Source organism: Pinus tabuliformis, chromosome Q (assembly GCF_031772625.1).
Source record: "Pinus tabuliformis cultivar Carrire ecotype Pingquan chromosome Q, CPIR1, whole genome shotgun sequence".
NCBI classification, from domain to species: Eukaryota; Viridiplantae; Streptophyta; class Pinopsida; order Pinales; family Pinaceae; genus Pinus; species Pinus tabuliformis.
This window is the reverse complement of record NC_142296.1, coordinates 633,930,941-633,944,388: the sequence shown is the minus strand read 5'-3', so window position 1 is coordinate 633,944,388 and position 13,448 is coordinate 633,930,941.

Genomic DNA, 13,448 nt, shown 5'->3' with positions numbered 1-13,448 from the left:
CGCCACATGCTCCAGAGTGACAATCATTCAAAACTCTCTCAGCCTCTTCGTGAGTTAAACAACGTCGAAAAACTAAGTCTGCCCCCCGGCGATAAAGTGTATCTCCAATAATTCTGTATTGCTGGGATCGAAACCGAATTTTTCGACGGTCTTCCTTGGAAGCTTCAGGCCGAAAGGTTTGGGTTTGGAGATAGATGATTATATCCCCATACCACGGATCTAAAGTGCTAATAAGAAACAAAGATTCGTCCGCAATGGACTCCTCTGCCACAGTCTCTGTGTCAGCACTCGGGAAATCACACATCAATTCCGCAAAAACTAAAGATTTCTTAGACTTGGACTTCTCGAACTCCAAGTCGAACTCTTGCAGGATAACAATCCATTTAGAGTACTTGCCCCCTAGCAGTTGTTTTGTCAAAATATAAATCATAGGGTTGCAATCCGAAATAACTGTAGTCTTGCGGAGAAGAATGTAGTGACGAAAACGCTGGACAGCTTGAACGGCTGCCAGGGCCAATTTCTCCACATGCGAATATTTTAACTCAGTGGGATTTAAGGTTCTACTAAGATAATATATCACATGCTCTGCTTTGAATTCATCTTCTTGAACTAACACCATTCCAATGGTGGAATGCGAAGCTGCGAGGTATAAGAAGTAGTCCTGGTTGTAGTTGGGAGGATGCAATAACGGTGCATGGGTCAACGCGTGTTTCAGTGCATCAAAAGATTGTTGGGCAATCTCGTCCCAAAAGAATTGTGCGTTCTGTTTCAACAACCGTGTAAAACCTTTAGTGACCTCGGCGTAGTTTGGGATGAATCGGCGTAAAAAGTTCGCTTTCCCTTGCAAACTTTGGAGTTGGCGCAAACTCGAAGGAGGAGGCAATTTGATGATAGCCTCGACTTTCGAGGGATCGACGCGAATGCCGGCTTTTGAAACAACAAATCCCAGCAATCGACCTGTTTCTATACAGAAAACACACTTGTGGGGATTCAACCGAATTCGATAATGCCTACACCTCATAAAGATTGCTCGTAGGTGGACAAGGTGATCAGCTCGTTGTAAAGAATGAGCAGGCAAATCATCGAGATAGGGTTGCACAATGTGCTTGATGTCATGAAATGCATAAGACATCGCCCGTTGAAAAGTGGCCCCGGCATTCTTAAGTCCAAAAGGTAATTTGCAATAAGCAAATGTCCCCCATGGACAAATGAATGCCGTTTTTGGTTGATCGGCAGGTAGAATATTGATTTGATTATAGCCTGAGAAACCATCCATGAAGGAAAACATCTCACTTCCGGCACAATCATCAATAATTTGATCGATATAAGGCGTAGGATAGTTGTCTTTTGGACAAGCTCGATTGATATCCCTATAGTCGATACAGATTCTTATTGTTCCTTGTTTTTTATTGACGGGAACAATATTCGATACCCAATCCGTTAACGGGATCGGATAAATGAAACCTGCTTTCAACAGCTTTTCGACTTCTGCTTTAATCGCAGCCGCTTTTCGAGGGTGAATCTGACGCAACCGTTGCCGAATGGGTTTAGCATCCGGGTAGGTTTTGATTTCATGAACAACAATGGCAGGATCAATTCCCGGCATTTCCTCGTAAGACCAGGCAAACACGTCGCGGAATTCTTGGAATAGGGCCTTGTAAGTTTGGATTTCTTCTTCAGTACATGCGGCACCTATATGAATGTTCTCCTCGATTCCGGGCTTCACTGAAATATCAATGGGAATAGTACGAGAAATATTCCCTAAATTCAGCTCTGAATCAGAATGTTTCGTTGGATCCTGAGCGTCTTTGACATATTCAGCGGTAAAGATAGATGAAAAATCATTTTCAAATGCATCATCCTTAGGTAAAAACGAAGATCTGTGATGGAGATCTTCCCATGGTAGATCATCTACACTTAGGATTTCGCGAAGTTGTTCGTCAGATGACACTTCTTCGGGAAACGTTATCCGTTCTAAGGGTGAGGTGAAAAGTGACTCTTCACTGACCACATTCATTTGGTCGGTTGAATGAAAGTCGGTAAAAGACATAAGAGCTTCATAAGCAATCTCATACGGACTCAACGGCATAACATCACCGAGTGAGTCTAGCTCAGAGTCAGAGGGAACATACCAAGGATCATCATAAATAATGTTTTCTGACGTGATCATATGAATTGTTGCAAACGAAGGGTCTGCATTGAGTGGAGGGAGAGGAAAAGTTCCCAGTAAACCGGAATCCTTAACTAAACCTACACCAATGTCCCTATAAGGGATTGTCGTTTTACCAACATGCTGGATAGTTTCTAAAGAGGTTGGGTCGGATGAAAAGTATGTCAGCTGATCAATAGTCACGATCTTACCGTTATGTGGAAACTTAATGACTCTGAAGACCGATGAAACGACCGCTGTCATAGCATATGACCAACTTCGACCCAAAAGAAGGTTGTAGTCTAGAGGGGCATCAACCACTTCCACATCCAGACTAACGGTTTTACCTTCGACCCCTATAGGCAATTCTTGTAGAATACCAAACGGACGGAACCCACGGCCATCAAAGGCCTTAAGGATGGTGGGGGATTGGTTCAACGAAGGAGAACCAAGCGATCTCCAACATTGAATCGACATAATACACGTAGAAGCTCCCTCATCAATCACAGTCCGATGAATAGGCCTGTTTTTGACTATCACTGGAATTTGGAAAGCCATTTGATGGGGGAGACGCGGTGTACTACTTTCTAGATCAAAGATCATTAGGTTCGGGTCCTGAACATCGACAGCTCCAATAGCCGACAAAAGCAATTTTCGTTGCGCTGGACATGATTGCAGCACTTCGAGTGCCGACATTGCTGAAGGTGAAACAGCTAAGTCTTCAACAATGTTGTAATTCTGGGCTGCTCTCGCATGTGGATTGAAAGCAGACCTTCGAAGTACACCCTTGGCGGGCGGCTTAATCACTAAGTCTGGGTTAGGTTTTTCGATCTGTAGTGGATCGGAACCAGGAGCTGAGGTTGATGGGTTAGAGTGAGAAGATTCTGCTTCCTTACCATCAACAGGAGCCTTACTACCATAATCTTGCGATCGAGTCGCAATCCTGACATGAGACATCATCAAAATGGGTTCTTCACTGGCATTCGAAGAAGAACCTATCATCTTATTCTCCTGCTCTGGAAATGGATTTTTTAACACAGCAGGAGTGGGAGAACCTTTGACTATTTTCACTACCTCGGCCCGATGAGGGCAGTCTCTCGTAAAATGATCTTCTTCACAAATAAGACAAGGATATCGAGGTTTGCGCTTTTCGTCATTGGTTTCCGACTTTTCCGTTTTCTCCTTTGGAGCCTTGTCTGCTTTAGCCTTCTTCTTTCCTTTCTTCTTTCCACCGTTTTTGGATTTGGCCGTAGATGACTCTACAGCGTGAATGTCGGCGGTAAGTTCAGGAGGAGAAGACTCTCCTGTCGGAGAATCAGGCAAAGTGATAATTGGAGTATTGGAGGTCTTGGAAGACTTCTTCTTACTCTTCGTAGTCACGATACCGATCATACCATCAGCGGCATGAGATCCCGAAGGAGCAGCAGCGATTTGGTTTGACTTTGGAAGATCCGGAATTTTCTCGTGTAACGTACCCGACTGAGTGTAAACTAAGTCAAGGTATTGTGCCTGAGCAATGACTTGCTCCTCAGTAACTACTCCGGCCTTAGCTACATCTTCAGTAATTCTTGGTAATAATGATTTGACAAACCATTCAGCTAAGATTTGGTCCGGGATAAAAACTTTCACTAATCTTCTTCGACGTCTCCACTCATGGATGTGATCAGAAATGTACGTGGATGTCGATTGTTTTAGCGAAGTTAATAATTCTGTACCATTATCGTATCTGACTGGTAACTGAAAATGAGTTAAGAACGAGGTAGCTAACTGGCTAAAGTTGTAAAAAGAGGCCCGTGGTAACTCAATGTACCACTTGGCTGCGAGACCAATGAGTGTACGCTGGAAAAGACGTAAGCGGATGGAATCATCTGAGATGGAATTTGATGCACACCAGAGGTGGTAAGTCATCACGTGATTAGACGGATCCTCTCCAGACTTACCTTCGAACTTGGGTATATCGCTGGGCAACTTATTTGGCATTGGCGGCCAGAACGGAAGATATTGAATTGGATCGTTCGTTAGGCGCGTCAAGTCGGGTAAATCTAAAGTCGCAATAAACGGTAACTGCCGGTTAGGATCTCTAAAACTCTGAGTCACAATACCAGCCCCAGGAGGAGGATATCCAGGATAACTAGGAACAGGAGTCGCATTTGGGATATTATATCCTCCTGGAAAACCAGGATTAACCGGACCGTACTGGGGTTGCTGAGGTGGTTGATAAGTGTACCCAGGATACGGTTGATACTGGTAAACCGGTTGTTGGGCAGCTTGCCCAGGTTGATACTGTCCCTGGTACGGAGGTTGAACAAATTGAGGTTGAGTAGTAACAACCGTACTTGTACCAGGTTGGCCTGCAGGCATCTGGACTGTGGTTTGAACCGTGGGTCCAGACAACGGTACAGATGTCTGAGGAGTGGTTACAGGGACAGTAGAAACCGGAGCTGCCGATACTCCAGAAGTAAGCATGGTAGATGAAGCGGTAGTTGCTGCAGCCGTGTGAGGTGGAGTACCAGGTGCAATTGGCGGCTGAGTAACTACAGAAGTTACAGGGGTCTGAACACTTGACTGGACAGGTTGCGGTTGCTGGGGTGGACCAGGAACTGCAGGTTGTCCTGCTTGAGGTACCGACTGTATACTTGGTTGCGACATCTGTTGACCCTGTGACGGATCCCATGTTAACATTCCAGGGTATTGACTCGTAACAGGTTGAGGATACTGAGATCCATAGCCGTATTGAGGATAGGGTTGATAACTGTAAGGTGCAGTCCCATATGATTGCCCTTGAGGTGGTTGATAACCTTGACCAGGGTATTGACCCGTAGGTTGATAACCTTGAGGTAAATACGAATACTGGGGTTGACCTTGACCTTGAGGTTGGTATCCTTGAGGTTGATACCCTTGGGGTTGATACCCTTGGGGTTGCCATCCTTGAGGTTGCCATCCTTGAGGTTGATACTGATACTGAGGTTGACTTTGGGGTACATATTGAGGCTGGGGTTGATACCCTTGGGGTTGATACCCTTGAGGTTGCCCCCCAGTCACAAATGAAGTACCTTGAGGTTGCCCCCCAGGCATTAACGAAGGCTGCCCCCCAGGCGGTAATTGGCCACCTTGAGGTTGGTTAATGGGAGTTGAACCTGACATCATATAAACGTCACCTATACTCAATGGTACATTACCAGTGTTTCCAACTAATAACCCATGATCAATGGGTTGAGGAGATGCTCCCGCAAAGGTACCAGAAAGTGATTGATACCCAGTAGGAACAGAAGGACCGCCATGTAAAAATGATTCAGGACTTTGTGAAAACACAGATGACTGACCAGACATATTTACAGGAGAATGAATTCCTCTAGGTGGAACCGGAGTACGAGGTGTAGAAAAACCTACTGAGTTGTCTAAAAAATTGGTTAATGCAAGGTACCAAGATTCACTTCTAGGAGGACTGTAAAAGATGGATTCACGCTCCCTTAGATCAAGGGTAATTAGATCTTCAGAATCAGAAACGCCTATTTCTTCCTCTGGAACAAGTTCTTCTATAGCAATTAATCCAACAGGAAGATTTTCGGTGATAATTCTTTCTATTCTTGGTGAATCAGGAACACTAGGAGTTGGAGTAACAGGTTCTGAAATTTCAGGTTCTTCGCCTGTTTCACTGGCAGATGAAAAACTACCAGCAAGCTCGGAAACTGTAACAGCTTCGGGATTGTAACCTGTTTCTAAACTTTGGTAATCTGGATGGACTACCAAGGAAGATTCTCCTTCTTCAGGTGATCCTACTCTACTGCCACTAGGAGGAGTTACAAGGACCTTTAACCCTTCTAAATTACCTGGGTCGTCTCGAGGAGGGGATCCCCTAAGTTACGGGATCTTCTCAACAATTCGGCCACAGAAACAACTTCAGGAGACTGGCCCGCAATTCGACGGGACCTTCTCGGTAATTCCGCCACAATTAAAGATTTTAACTACAACACACGAAAACAAAGTAAAAAATTTCAAATCAAACCACCTAAAGTCTTCTAAAGAACCAATCAAATTTGAAGCACACGCCTAAATAATCTAGAGCGTCAAACCACACACAAACAGTAGTCTTCCGGACCAAAAGCGCTAGTTGGTGATTAGGCCCAACCTCGCAGGATTCAGTACAGAAATAGTGGGTGGAACAGTTACCCCGGCAACCTGCTTAATGAATAGACTGGACCAAGTTCCTCCACTTTAACCGTCTCGAAGTGAAGCGAACCCCCCAGAAAATCCAAGTGAGTATAACCGACGTCTGCTCCAGGTACAGTGGGACCTTCCCTCCACCGTCACCTTGGGTAGAATCCTAGATATTATGGCCACTAAGGTTACCAATCACAACAATTACACCTGGGGGAACAGTCTAAACTCCGACAGCACGCAAGGGCAGAGTAGCAAGCTCCAATCCCCTTACCGGCTCCTTGACAACAATCCAAGGTTTACCGATAAGTGACCCCTGGCTCCTCGACAATGGTTAATCCGAGGTTTACCGTTTGTAATACGTACTGCCTGGCGTCGTTCCCAACGAGGGAGGAATGATCCCCTCACTGGTTCGGACACGAGCTCGTGCTTCTCCTTTAAGAGGAGCTTTCCCAGAATGTAACTGAAACAATTGGATTTGTTCTACTCAAGATAGACTATCTGTTTGGTTTTGTAGTCTTGGAGAGTTAAGTACTCACCTACTCCAAGACCCTAGCCTAAGCTATGTTGGTGCTTCAGAGCCCTAGAAAAATAAAGATTACTAGATTGATTTTAATTTAAGCGTTACTTTTAAGGTTGTTTCTTAAGTCAAAAGGTGATGGAAGTGAAACCAGTGGTGTGTTGACTCGACTCGAAACCACTACAAAATGCACCTAGAATGATTTATCCACTACTTTACTTTTTCGATGAATTGCTTAACTAAAAAGTTGAGAGAATGCAATCTTTATAAAAGCAACTTCTTAATTGAAGACAATCAAAGAAACAATTCGTTTTTCTTTTCCAAGCATAAAAACATAACTTCTCTTTACATGCACGAAAAAACTCTTTTCTTCTTTTGAAAACAAAAAGCTACTTGAAACAAGACTTTTTAAGAAGATGTTTTTGTATTTTTCTTTTAATAAAGCAAGTAAATCTAATATAACCAAAAATCAATCTTAACAACTCTTAAAATCTATGAAAATGCACTCATAAGCAAACTAAAGGCAAATTTACTCTAAGCAATCTTAACGAGGCCAAAACTAACAATGATTATTTCTAAGGTGTTTTACTTGATCACAATCAAATCAAGGACTAGCTTATTGCAGAATCAAAAACTAGCCAAAACAAAACTCTAATCTTTTTGTTCTTTTTGTAAAATGGAAATCAATACTTTATAAACAAGTAATTCGAAATTTGACCCAAAACAACTCAAATGGCAAGTTGCTCACAAAAGGAGACTTTACGACAGGCTCGACTTCTAAGAAGGTTGACTAACCAGAGAGATCTAAGGCTGGACAACTTTCTACTATCAAAGTCACTACAAAGCCTTTCCAAAAATCAAACCCTAGGTCTAAACTTCGTTGAAAACCACTAAAACACTCAAAGCTCACAAAACAAGTTCAGGTGAAAATTCTTGACAGGGTACTAAAGGATCTGGGCAGAAAACACTAAGGAAAAACAAAATCTAAAAGTAATTTAAAGCAAAAATGGAATTTTCTTAAGTTTTACAGGAAGACGCAGGCAACCCGTTGTCACAGGTGCGGCCCCGCTCTGTGCAGACGGCAACAGCGCGTCCAAAGACGCACTGTGCAGTACTCAGAGGGTGCGTCCTTCTGGAAAATGAAGAAAAACCAAATCTAACTAAATCTAAAGCTAAGCCACCCAAATACTAATTCTCACAGTCAAAAACCAGAAAATAAAAATGATTTTCTCAAAGCAAAGTTCATATAAAGGAAAAGACTCTCTCATTAATGGATTCCCCAGTGGAGTCGCCAATTTGTCACACGGAATCTGTCAAGGGTGCGGACACGACTGACCTTCCTAGAAGTCTAAGACATTCTAATGACAAACAAGACAAAATGGAGTGATCTTTCTCTAAATACACCTTTTACAACATGAAAACTACAAGTGTTTAGGCTTACCTTATTCCAAAACGCTGTTGTTGAAGTCCGTTCTTGACGATCCGGATGAGCTCCTCCTTCAAGTCAATTCCTGCAACCACAAACAATCAAACAATTACCAAGCACTTGCATTTCATATAATAAAACATATATTCAACATGCAGACCAAGGAACACATGAAATAACTCATTAACACAAGCTATTGAGAAAAATAAACCAGTTTGTATTAATAACGAAACAAAGAAACTCTTACAACCTGGCCTTGGTGTTGTGCAAGTTCCTCCCAGGGTCCATCAAGGGTTTTCCTCTACTTTGACAAAGCTCACCCTCTCCCAAGTAGAATCAAGTGAAGACAATCTCTCCTCACAAAGGCTCTAATGGAAGACCTAAATCCTGCAGCATTTACCCAAAGAAAATGTATAGCTCCAACCTCCTCTCCTTCTGGCTCAATGCCTTTATTTATAGTGCTGTAAAGAGGTTATTCAGGTCCACTATCAATGGGATCATCCCCCTCTATGGGTGGGATAGCTCCCTTATTGATGGGATAAGTTCCCCCTTAATAGAGATACATGAACCAACTGGAGGCGCATCCATTTCATCAAACCGACCTCTAGAATGTTCTAGAAGTAACCACAAGTAACTTTTTCAAGATAAAACTCGCGCATTTTGCCTTTTACAGAGGGACGCACCTGTCCCTTAACATACAGAGCGTCCTTGGACGCAGATTTTGTGAACAAGGTCAGCGTCCCCGCAGGTAAGACTAGAGAGAACCTGCGACCCCAGAGATAAACATAGTTTTTTACAAGACTTTCTCTCTTCTTTGGGTTTGAGATGGATAACAGAGGCATGAGACTTGCCTAAGAGGGTAGCATGACTGTTGATTTGAGTCATACTAACTGTAAGTAGTCAAGGTGACATTTTTTAGTGTAACACACATCACTGTGTCCATCAACTGTGGTATCTTTACCATAGAGAAAATCCAAAGGTGACCTTGGTGTGAAACCAAAACAGGTCTCAAAAGGAGATATCTGGGTAGAAGAATGTTTTGCTCTATTGTAAGCATGCTGCACATAACACAAGTGTTCATCCCAAAGCTTAGGATGTTTGCTGCAATATCCTCTGAGTAACTGGATCACTGTCCTGTTAACTACTTTTGTCTGGCCATTAGTTTGTGGATGAAAAGTTGTGCTTTTCTTCAATTTGGTGTCCATCAATTCCCACAGACTTGACCAAAACTTCCCCACAAATCAGGTGTCTCGATCAGATACATTGGAAGTGGGTAGTCCAAATTGAACCCATACATGTTCAAAGAATAGTTTTGCAGTTTGTTCAATTGTAATCTGTTTATTACAAGGTATCAAAACACACATTTTGTTGAACCTATCCACAACAACATATAGATAATCATTACCTTTCCTAGATTTAGGCAGTCCTCTAACAAAATCGATGGAAACACTTTCCCAAGGGTGAGAATGAATTGGTAATGGAGTGTATAGCCTAGTTTTCTATTGTTGGGCTTGCTTTTAGCACACATAGTACACCCTCTTACATATCTAGAAACTGTCTTGTTCATTTTTGGCCAATAACAAAATCTTTGTAGCTGTGCAACTGTTTTACTTACCCCAAAGTGACCTGATATCAGAGAAGTGTGTGCTTCTCTAATTATCTTTACTCTCTTAATTTGTGGAATGCATAGTTTCCCACAATGGTATAAGAGTCTGTCCTTTACATGATAATCCAATTCTTCTACTCTTCTGCCTTGACTAAAAGTTGCATATACATCTTTAAAGTCTATATCTTGAGCATATTGTTCAATATAGCTTTCATGTAGCACAAAATTATGCTTAAGTATAGTAGATGCATTTATAATGGGTCTAGATAACATGTCTGCAACTTTATTATGTATGCCCTTTTTATACCTGATGACTAAATGAAACTATTGTAGAAAACCCATCCATCTATAGTGTCTTGATTGCTGCAACTTAGTTTGAGAGTATAGATATTGAAGTGGTTGATGATCAGTATGTATTATTGTCTCTTTTCCCATTAAGTAATGTTTCCAATTTTTCACACTCTAAACTAACGCATACAATTCTTTATCATATGTAGGATAGTTAACTACTGTAGGATTGAAAGTCTCAGAATGATAACATATGGGTCTACTGTGCTTTGTCAACACTTCTCCCATGGCATAGTCATTGGCATTTGTTTGGATCTCAAATGGTCTTTGCAAATCAGGCAGTGCTAGTACAGGTGTTGTACTAATTTTTTCTTTCAAGGTGTCGAAGGCTTTCTAATGTTTCCCTCCCCACTAAAACACCTTGTTCAATCTTGTTAAAGCATGTAAGGGAGTTGCAATTGAAAAAAATTTAGAAATGAACTTCCTCCAATACTGTGCTGCCCCTAAGAAGCTTCTCACTTCTGTAGCAGACTTGGGTTTAGGCCAGTTCACAATGACTGCCACCTTAGAGGGATCTATTTTCAATTTACCACCCCCTACTATATGACCCAAATAATTTAGAGATGTTTTGCCAAATTCACATTTTGAGAGTTTAACATGAATTTTTCTCTTTTCAAAACATCTAATGTCTTCTTAACATGCTTTAAGTGTCCTTCCCACGTTTTACTAAAAATTATAATGTCATCCAGATACACAATAACAAAATCATCAATAAAAGGTTTGAGTACATCATTCATTAATCTCATGAAAGTAGAAGGAGCATTAGTTAAGCTAAAAGGCATAACCAGACACTCATACAATCCCTGATTTGTTTTGAAAGCAGTCTTCCATGCATCTTGTTTTGCAACCCTGACCTGATTGTATCCACTGTGCAAGTCTAGCTTGGTGAAATAAACAGCTTCTTTCAATTGATCCAAAAGATCATCTATGCGAGGAAGGGGATAACGATTTTTTATTGTTATCTTATTCAGTGCTCGGTAGTCAATGCACATTCTCCACAAGCCATCTTTCTTTCTCACTAGAACGATTGGTGACCCACATGGTGATGTGCTAGGCCTGATGAACCCCTTCTCGAGCAACTCCTACACCTACTTCTTGATTTCAACATTCTCTAAAGCAAACAACCTATACATTCCAATGTTAGGCAATGGAGTATCTTGTTGCAAAATAATATCATGTACTATTTCCTTTTTGGGTGGCAGACCTTTAGGTTCTTGAAACAAAATATAATACTCTAAAACAACCTTTTCTAAATCAGCTTGTTGTTCATCATTACATCCCTAAAATACATTGGTTTTTTCAAGTTTTTTTTCCTTTACAACCATCAGTAAGAATTGTTTGCATGAATTTATCATTCTTTTCATCTGCCCTGAGTTTATGAGAATATACTTATTCTTGAGCTTATGAGCTCTCACAAAGTATTCGATTCCATCTTTAATAAGTAGATACTTGTTCTTAGCTCTATAGAAAATAGCTTTCCCATCATACAAGTAATGGACTTCCTAAAACAATTCCACATATATCCAAAGGAATTATGTCTAACTCAACCTCATCTACAAATGTTGACCCAAGAGAAAACTTGAGTTTGCACTGTCTAGTCACTTGTAGTTGTGCTTTATCATTCAACCATCCTAATGGGTATGGTTTTTTGTGAGGTGTAGTTTCTAATCCCAATTTCTTTACAATTGCTTCAGAAATTATATTTACTTGTGAGCCACTATCAAACAAAGTATCAATCTTTTAATGTTTGGAAATAACTCAAATATGGAAAAGCTCATGTCTTTTTCTCTCATTTTCTTCATCAGTAATAGATTGTGTAGAATTACTAGTAGATGCTTCAAAATTCTTACCTTTTATACCTGTGGCTGCAATAGTTGTTTCATCTCCTAAGTCTGACCCCAAATCTTTCTGAATAGCTGTAGCAGCCTTCTTCTTCTTGCCCTCGAACTTCTTAAGTCTCAGCTCTGGATGCAGAATCCAAAAGTGCTCATCATCATGCCCATCCTTTTTACAGTGAGTGCATGAAGATTTGCTTTTCTGTGCAGTGTTAGCCTTCCTTTCTTTCCACTTCTGCTTTCTTTTCTCCTTGCTCTTGCTTGCAGTGGGTTGGGATGGTCCCCCAACTTCTGGATTTCCATTCTTTCCTCTAGCTTCTAGATGAGTAGCTTGTAAAGATACCTCATCTATACTAGTGGGATTAAACATGAGGATGCTATGCCTCATGTAGCTGTGTAGACCACCAATGTACTTCAACAGAGTCTCTGGTGAGTCTAATGAGATTCCTAGAATCAATGCTCTCTTTCTAAATTCTTGAGTGTACCCTTGCACACATTGCCCTTTCAACTGTCGAAGAGTTTGCAACTCATCATGGCTTGTTGCATGTAGGCCAATGGATAGAACTGCTTTTTGATTGTAGAAACAAATTCACTCCAGACAGAGATAGTCTTACCATGTCTTTTCAAGTCATCTTGGGTCCTGCCTTCCCACCAAACCAAGGTAGTGCCTCCTAGGTGTAGGCTTGCCAGCTGGATCTTGCTCTTGTCTGAGTCGATGTTCTGTACTCTACAATAAACATCAATTTGTCTAATCCAATTGTCCAACTTTTCTGCATTTAACTCTCCATCATATATAGGCAAATCAAATTTAACATCCAGTTTGATCAAAGATTCTTTCTTGTTATGCACAGGGCTATTAGGAGGTGTGAGAAAGCTTTCCTCTTTCCCTTTTCCTTTGGAGTGGTCATGGAAGTGAGACTCATCTTCTTCTCTGTCTTGTTTAGAGCTTGATGAACCTTCCTCCTTATGTTTTCTAAAGTCCCTATACATTTCTTCTACCATGGACTTTATGGATATGAAACTTTCGATGAATTGAGGGTCTGATCCTACAGAACCTTCCTCTGACATTGTCTTCCGAGGATAGACTCTCCCAATTTCAGGAATATTTTCGACCAACTCTCCTTTTCCTAATTTGAGCTTTGATCTAGTGAGCATTCACATCTAAACCAACACAAGCTTGTCTAACCTTTATAGCCTATGCTCTGATACCACTTGATCTGAAAATCACCCTTGAGTGACCTCAGTTAATTAATTAATGAATGAAGGTATTGCAGACTCATGTGTTGGTGTGTGTATATGTTATTTTAGGCAACGGATCGATCAGATTGTAAAATACACAGACACTCGAAATATGGAAAACAACAGAGAAACACAGTAAGCAAATATAAGAACAAAACAATTAATAA